Here is a 9,114-nt window from a genome sequence, read left to right as displayed (position 1 = left end):
CAGGGGTGGGGGTGGAATATCCATTTGCTCAAGTATCCCCTCTAGTTACCAGAATGGAGGTGCGCAGTCAGCTAGAGACCAATGGACAATGAATGAACAGATACCCCCCCAAAAAAGGATGTCCATACCTATATCTCCTCGGTTCTGTCAGGTGTTTGTGGCTGTTCTGATCCTTCCCCCACTTGTTCTCTCACAAGATGGCGGCTCCAGGAATAGCTGAGCGTCTTGAATTAGAAAGCAATGGAGTTCTTGATTTTCCTACAAATTCCCCTAGCTATAAGCCTTCCAATCTTCTAAATATTCCTTTATGTGTGGTTCAGAGTTCTAGCACCATCCCCTGAGCCTGCTTTACCCAGTATTCTGTGTTGTTGGTAATGGAGCTCCTCACTGCATATCTACCCAATCCGCCATCTTGATTGTATCCATGGAATCCTTAGATTGCCCATAGAATCCTTCAATACCACAAGGCGAGACTAGAGTTTTTTCTTCAGTTTCCTCAGTTTGAGAAATGCTGAGCTTGTTCTTCCCTTTGGTTTTCTAACTCCTGGTCTTTGCACATTTCATTATAATATTTGACTTTTTCTTCTCCAGCTGCCCTTTGAAATTTTTTGTTCAGCTCTTGTACCTCCTCATTTCTTCCATTTCCTTTAGCATCATTACACTGGAAAAGAAGTTTCAGAGTCTATTCTGACATCCATCTTAGTCTTTTCCTTATTTCTTGTCTTTGTAATGACCTTTTGTTTTTTATTTCACCCACAACTCTTCTGGTCTTTGGTCTTTAGTGTCTAATGCATCAAACAATTCTTCAGATGATCTCTAAATTAAGGTGGGATATGTTCAAGGTCAAATTTTGGTTCTTGTGGACTTGTTTTCATTTTCTTCAGCTTTAGTCTGAACTTGCATATGAGTAATTAATGGTTGTTACAAGGTCTGGCCTTGTTTTGTCTGATGATACAGAGCTTTTCCACTATCTCTTTCCACAGATGAAGTCAATTTGATTTCTGTGTATTCCATCTGATGACATACATGTGTATAGTCACCTTTTATGTTGTTTAAAAAGGCATTGGCAATGAAAAAATCATTGATCTTGCAAACTTCTATCAAGCAATCTCCAGCATATTTTCCAACCACTGATCCTTTGTTTCCAACCTTTGCATTCCAATTGCCAGTAATTATCAATACAACTTGATTGCATGTTTGATCAATTTCAGAATGAAGAAGTTGGTAAGATTCTTCAGTTTCATCATTACTGGCTTTAGTGGTTGGTACGTAAATTTGAATAATAGTGGTATTAACTGGTCTTCCTTATAGGTGTGTAGATATTATCCTATCATAGACAGTATTGTACTTCATGACAGATCTTGATATGTCCTTTTTGATGATGAATGCGACACTATCCCTCAATTTGCACAGTAAACCATGTGATTGTCAGATTAAAAATGGCTAATACCAGTCCATTTCAGCTCATTAATGCCTAGGATATCGATGTTTATGTGTTCCGTTTCATTTTTGACACTATCCAATTTTCCTAGATTCATACTTCATACATTCTATGTGCTGATTACTAATGGAAGATTGCAACTCTTTCTCTTCATTTTGAGTTGTTCCCCAACAGTAATCAAGGTCCAAAGGGCTTTACTCCATTTGCATCATCACAATCAACTCTACTTAGAGGAGGCAGCTCTTCCTCTGTCGCATTTTGAGTGCCTTCCAACCTGAAAGCTCATTTTCTGGCACTAAATCTGACAGTGTTCCACTTCTATTCATTAGATTTATAGTGACTAAATATTCTAAAGTAGTCCATCTCTCCTTCAACCTAGTCTGCCTTGTCTGGAAGCTCATCTGATATCAGACCACCGTGGGTGATCCTGCTGGTATTTAAAATACCCATGGCCTACCTTCCAGAATCACAGCAGCACACAAGCCACCACAATACAACAAACTGAGACACAAGTGGTGAATTATTTGGGGTATACTAGGATAAATAAAAAAAGTATTGCTAAAGGTTTGGGATTGGGTGGCGGGAGAAACAGCCAAGTAGGAAAGGCTCCATGGGGGAGGGATTGAAAACCCAGAGAAGCAATGTTCACAGAACACCACCAGAGCTCTGGAACTAGCATAAGGTCCAGGGCATCAGTTTCTTGCATGTGCATGTGGAAAAATCATGGTATAAAGGAAAATACTGCAAGTTAGGAATCACTCAACATGGGATTCCCTCTGTGGCCACCCCGTGTGGGCAGAGTTTAGAGGGTGGGGCTACAGCCAGACCAGCATAGGGAACTGGTGCTAAAAGCAGTGGAGTGACATTCAAAAAAGGAGGTGCAGGGGATACTACACACTTTTTCCCTCCTCTTCCCTGTCGTGCCTTCTTTGCCCAGCCTGGACACCTTCAGGCGAGTGGATGCACACAGCCTCCCCCCAAAAAAAGTCCAGTGCTGACCTTACAGTTTTCCTATGGCACAGAGAGAAAGAGTTTGGCAGCTGCTTATGACATCAGCCTTAGGGTTGCAGCCCTAAAATTAACTTGTGCAGGACCCTTTACTCCAGTCTATCTAGCAAAAAAAAAAGCAGGCCCATCAGGCCTGACAGACAAACCATATGAACAATCTGTAAAACCCCAACATAAAAGAACGTAACTATCTTGAGAATTACGCTGTGCACATGCAGATACCTAACTGACCTTCAGAAACAAAAGAGTAAGCAATCTTTCTCTCATCAACTTCTCAATATCTATCTGTACACCTCTACAGTGTAACAAGTATAACCCATAATATTCCACCATTGAGACAAGAGCCAATAACCCAATATAACCCAAGCTACAAGTATAACCCATAATATTCCACCATTGAGACAAGAGCTGATAACAGCTGCTAAGCATTACATGTGAAAAGGGAAACCTATCACCTGATCATAACCACCAGGAGACACCCAGTAAGCTTAATAACAGAAGTTAATTCATACTTAATAACACAACAACAACCATCCATTTAAGCATTTAAAAACCCACATAACTACTGGAAATGACAAGCAAAACACAAAAAAAGATCTCAAAACATGTCCCAAACCAGAAAAGAGTAACTGAGACAAATGAGATGGAGATAGACAAAGGCTCCCCAGAAGAGGCAGAGCAAGTTTTGGATTTGCCTGAGAAGGAATTCAGAAGAATGATATGGAAACACATTCAAATACTCTGAAAAAGGGTGGAGGAAAACAAGGAAAAAGGAAAGTACTACAAGAGCAATCAAACATTGATACAGCATTGGAAACAATTCAAAACCTGCAAAACGAGGTCTCGATGATTACTAATAAAATATCAGAAATGGACAATACACTGAAAGGGGAAAGGAGCAGAAAAGAAGAAATGGAAGCTAGAACTAGCGAGCTGGAAGACAAATCTCTCAATACTGCTAAGATAGAAGAGCAAGCAGAAAAAAGGATAAAAAAAAAAATCTGAAGAGAGTCTAAGATTCATACTGGATAACATGAAGAGGAACAACTTAAGAATTATTCTGAAACAGGAAGAATCAGAGAAGTTCATACAAGAGATAGTTGAAGAGCTTCTGGAAGAAAATTCCCATAAGATGGGAAGATAAACATTCAAGAAACAGAACGTAGCCCAGGAAGGATGTTGTTGTTGTTGTTAAGTGCCATCGAGTCGGATAGACCCCCGAAAAAAGTCATCAAGACATATAATAATCAAGCTTTCCAAAATCAAAGACAAGGAGAGAATCCTAAAAGCAGCTGGTGAGAAGAGAACTGTAACTTCTAAAGGCAAGCAAATCAGATTAAGCTCTGACTTCTCAGCAGAAACCACGCAGGCAAGAAGGCAAAGAGGAGACATATACAAAAACATAAAAGAAAAAAACTGCCAACCAAGAATCATCTATCCCGCAAAAGTATCAATCAAATACGATGGTGCAATCAAAACATTCCAGGATAAACAGAATCTAAGGGATTTTATCAAAACCAATCCAGCACTTTAAAACATAGTAAAAAGAGTTCTTTCGACTGAACACCAACAAGAACAGGCAACAACCAGAGATTGACAGGTGTGGCAACAGCACCTGGAATTCAGTAGACAGATAGCAGAGTTCAGAACAGAACAAAACTACAACAAGAAATTCAAAGGCACTGGGAAGTCAACCGAAGATCAAAATAATATCAGTGTCAAAGAAGGGATAAATGCAGCAACAGAGATCCAGGTAGTGAGGCTGTCAGGTAGATTACAGGATATAATAGATTCTTTTAAATGGAGAGAAAAGTTAATAGGCTATAAGGAAACCCCAAAGGAAGTTAATACTTCACAACTTAACCATAAAAATGAACTTCCAAGCAGAACAAGCAAACATGAAAACTAAGAAGACACCAACAAGAAATAGCACAAAAAAACACAAACTACAAACAAGAAGGCATGCAGAACTGAGGAATGAACAGCACTATGAAAAAATTAATAGAATGGTAGTAATTAATTCATACCTATCAATAATTGCATTGAATGTCAATGGATTGAATGTACCAATGAAGAGACAGAGAGTGGCAGATTGGAAAAGAAAACAAGACCCTTCAATATGATGACTGCAAGAGACACACCTTACACACAAAGACAAATATGAAAAAAAAGTTCAGGATGGAAAAAAATACACCAAGCCAACTGCAACACTAAACAAGCAGGAGTGGCAATTCTAATCTCTGATAAAGTAAACTTTAAGACAAAAACCAGCATAAGAAATAAAGAAGGACACTATCTGATGATCAAAGGGTCAATTGAGTAAGAGGCATAACCATAATAAATATCTATGCTCCCAATGAAAAAGCACTAAAATATATGAAGTAAACCTTACTAGAATTGAAGAAAGAAATAGATAAATCTACAATTATAGTGGGTGATTTTAATACACCATTTTTGAAAAGGGATAGAACAACCAGAAAGAAACTTGACAAAGTCATAGAGGAATTAAACAGCACAATCAACCAACTTGACCCTCATAGACGTGTACAGAACATTCAACCCAACAACAGGACAATATACGTTCTTCTCCAGTGCACATGGAACATTCTCCAGAATTGGCCATGTGTTAGGTCACAAAGCAAGCCTCCATAAACTTACAAACATCAAAATACTACAAAGTATCTTTTCAGACCACAATGCTATAAAATTAGAAATCAACAAGAAGACTAAGGAAATAAACTCGAATCATGGAAACTGAACAATACCCTGCTGAAAAGTGACTGGGTAAAAGAAGAAATTAAATATGAATTCATAAAGCACCTAGAAACAAACGAGAATGAAAACACAATATACCAAAATCTTTGGGACATGGAGAAAGCGGTGCTGAGAGGACAATTTATTGCGATAAATGCACACATCCAAAAAGAAGAAAGAACCAAAATTAACACATTAACACAGCATCTCCAACAATTAGAAACTAACTAACAGAGGGAACCTACAGTCACCAAATCAAAAGACATAATAAAGATAAGAGCAGTAATAAATGAGATAAAAAAACTATAGAAAGAATCAACAGGACAAGAAGCCGTTTCTTTGAAAGAATTAATAAAATGGACAAATCATTGGCAAACTTAACAAAAGAAAAGAGGGAAAAGACACAAATAACTTGCATTAGTAACCACACAGGCGATGTCACAATGGAACCAAATGAAATCAAAAGGATAATCACAGAATCCTATGAAGAGTTGTACTCCAACAAATTTGAAAACTTAGAAGAGATGGATGCATTTATAGAAAAACACCACCTGCCCAAACTTACACAGAGTGAAGTAGAAAACTTGATCAGACCCATAACAATAGAATAAATTGATCAGGTAGGTCATCAAAAAACTCCCAACCAAAAGAAGTCCAGGCCCAGACTGCTTCACTGGTGAATTCTACCAAAAATTCAGGGAAGAGCTGTCACAATTCTACTCAAATTATTCCAGAATATAGAAGAGGATGGAAAACTTTCTAATACATTTTATGAAGCAAGCATAACCCTCGTACCAATACCAGGGAAGGACATCACTAAGCAAGAAAACTATAGACCAATATCCCTCATGAACATATATGCAAAAATTCTCAACAAAATCCTAGCCAACAGAATCCAGCAGCACATCAAAAAAAAAAAAAAAAAAAAAAAAATACCTCCTGACCAAGTGGGTTTCATGAAAGGGATGCAAGGATGGTTCAACATTAGAAAAACAATCAATGTAATCCACCACATAAATAAGAAAAATGAAAAGAACCATCTGATCATATCCATTGATGCAGAAAAGGCATTTGACAAAATCCACCTAAATACTTTTGCCTAATCAATAATGCATAAGTAAACATCTTTTCATGTGTTTGTTGGCTATTTAATATATTCACTGCTGTAAAACATGTATTCAAATCACTTGCCCAAGTTTGCCCAAATGATTGTGTTGTTTTTCTTTTTGTTGTTTAATTGTTGTTATTATTGTTAAGTGCCATCGAGTTGGTCCCAACTCATAGTGACCCTGTATAGGGTCTCCAAGGAGCAGCTGGTGAACTTGAACCACTGACCTTGTGGTTCAAACCTACTTTGCAGTCCATCTCATTAACCCACAGCACCACACCAGTAGGATTTCTGTATATATTCTGGATACAGAGTCCTAGTGTGGCACTGTAGGAAAAGAACTGGACCATAAGGATAAGAACTAGACCATAAGGTCAATTTGAACCACATGATTAGTGGTTCAAGCTCACCAGCCACTCCCCAGAAACCCTACACAGGGTTGCTATGAGTTGGAACAGACTTGATGGCATTTAACAACAACAACAACAACAACAACAAAAACCTTATTAGAAATATGGTTCCCAAAAGTTTTCTTTTAGTCTGAAGGCTGTTTTATCACTTTGATGATAAATTACTTTGATAAATAAAAGTTTTAATTCTGATGAGGTCCCCATTTATCTATTTTATTATTTGCTTTGTGCTTTTGCTACAAGATCAATATTCCCGTTTTATAGCTTTAGTTCTCACACTTTTTATGGTTTTAAGACTCACTTGATCTATTCTGAATTAATTCTGTGCATGGGGTGACATATGCATCCTGCATCATTCTTTTGAATATGGAAATCCAATTTCTCCAGCATCATCAAAAAATCATAAGAGATGGCTGTGCTGCGTGGGCCGGTTTTTTTTTTGTTTGTTTGTTTGTTTTGTTTTGTTTTGTTTTTTACCATTGCAGGGAGGAGGCAAGCAGGCAACTGCTGGGCCTGACAGCAAGAGGTTTTCTGGATTTGCAGAAGTCACTAGGACTGGGATGAAAGAAGCAGAGCAGATGCAAAATCTGGAGAGCGCAGGGACCGGGTGCTCAGTCAACACCCAGACTGGCAGTATGACCAGTCAGATAACAAGGGTTTCCAAAGTAAACCTTTTCACTATGCCCAGCCACTGAATGGAATTCTTTTCCACTATAGAAACCCAAAATCAAAGATCTCAGAAAAAGGAAAAAGGAAGGCATGCATCTTTAGGAGCTAATGAAGACATGGCCAGAGTACCTACTGATAAAAAAACAGGTGAAGAGAACTGGTCTTGTGGTGGTGAAAAACATGAAAATTTTTGGTCTCCACTGTTCTACTAAGATTTCCATGCTGGGCAAATAGCTCTTATTAAACATGGGTCAAGGCTGAAAAACTGTGATCTTTACTTTTCAGAAAACCATGTTCTACTTATCTGAAAATGATTGTAAATGGAAAAAGTTGTTTCATAAAAGTTATAGAGACTATAGGTAGAAGAGCCATCTGAAGGAATTCATTGCACTGCAGTATACATCAGGATTGCATTCTCTGACCATACTTATTCAGTCTTATGCTGAGCAAATATCCTAGTAGCTGGGTTATATGAAGAAGAACCTGGCATCAGGATTGGAAGAATAATTAACAAGATGTGGTATGCAGATGATACAATCTTGTTTACTGGAGGAAAGAGGACTTATTGATCAAGATGAAAGACTACAGCTTTCAGTATGGATCGCATTTCAATGTAAAGAAATTGAAAATCTCCACAACTGGACCATTAAATAACGTCATGATAAGTAGAGTTGTCAGACTTCAGTTTGCTTGGATCCAAAATCAACACTCATGGGAACAGCAGTCAAGAAATCAAGTAAATTATTGAATTAAGCAAATCTGCTGCAAAAGACCTCTTTCAAGTTTTAAAGATGTCACTTTGAGGATTAAAAGTTTGGCTGACCTAAGCCATGGAACACATTCAATTGTTTTATTTGTTAAACAATTGAGTTAATTCTGACTCATAGTGACCCTGTATAGGATTTTCAAGGAATGACTGGTGGTTTTGAACTGTCAACCTCATGGTTAACAGTCCAGTGCTTATCCTACAGTGCTACACAGTTGTCTTATATGCATGTGAAAATTGGACAATGAATAAGGACGACTGTAGACAAGTGCACACATTTGATTTATGGTGTCAGCGAAGACTATTGGAAGTACCATGAACTGCCAAAAGAGCAAACAACTTTGTCCTGGGAGAAGTACAGCCAGCAGGCACCTCAGAAGTGAAGATGGCATGACTTTGTCTGTTGCACTTTGGACATTTTGTCAGGAAGGAGCAGTCCCTAGAAAAAGGACATCATGCTTCTAAAAGTGAAGCGTCAGTAGAAAAAAAAAAAAGGAAGACATCCAATGGTTGACACAGTGGCAACAACAATTGGCTCAAACGTAACAGCAGTCGTGAGGATACGACATGACCAGTGTTTCGTTCTGTTGTGGATGGGGTTGCTATGTGTCGGAACTGACTATACAGCACCTACCAAGAAGCAGGGTTCTCTAGAGGTCAGTGTTAGAAATGAAAGATTATTGTGGTGAGTTGTTGCTGTTGTTATTAAGTGCCATCGAATCAGTACCGACTCATAGCAACCTTATGCACAGCAGAACGAAACAATGACCGATCCTGGGCCAACCTCACTACTGTTGCCACACTTGAGTCCAGCGATGCTGCCACTTGGCCAATCCATCTTATAGGGGTTCTTCCTCTTTTTCTCTGACCCTCCACCTTACCAAATATGATATCCTTCTCTAGTGACTGCTGCCTCCTGACAATATGTCCAAAGTATGAGAGATAAAGTTTGGCCATC

This window comes from Chrysochloris asiatica, unplaced genomic scaffold (assembly GCF_000296735.1).
Source record: "Chrysochloris asiatica unplaced genomic scaffold, ChrAsi1.0 scaffold00429, whole genome shotgun sequence".
NCBI lineage: Eukaryota > Metazoa > Chordata > Mammalia > Afrosoricida > Chrysochloridae > Chrysochloris > Chrysochloris asiatica.
The sequence above is the reverse complement of the archived record's forward strand: the minus strand, read 5'-3'. Positions refer to the sequence as shown.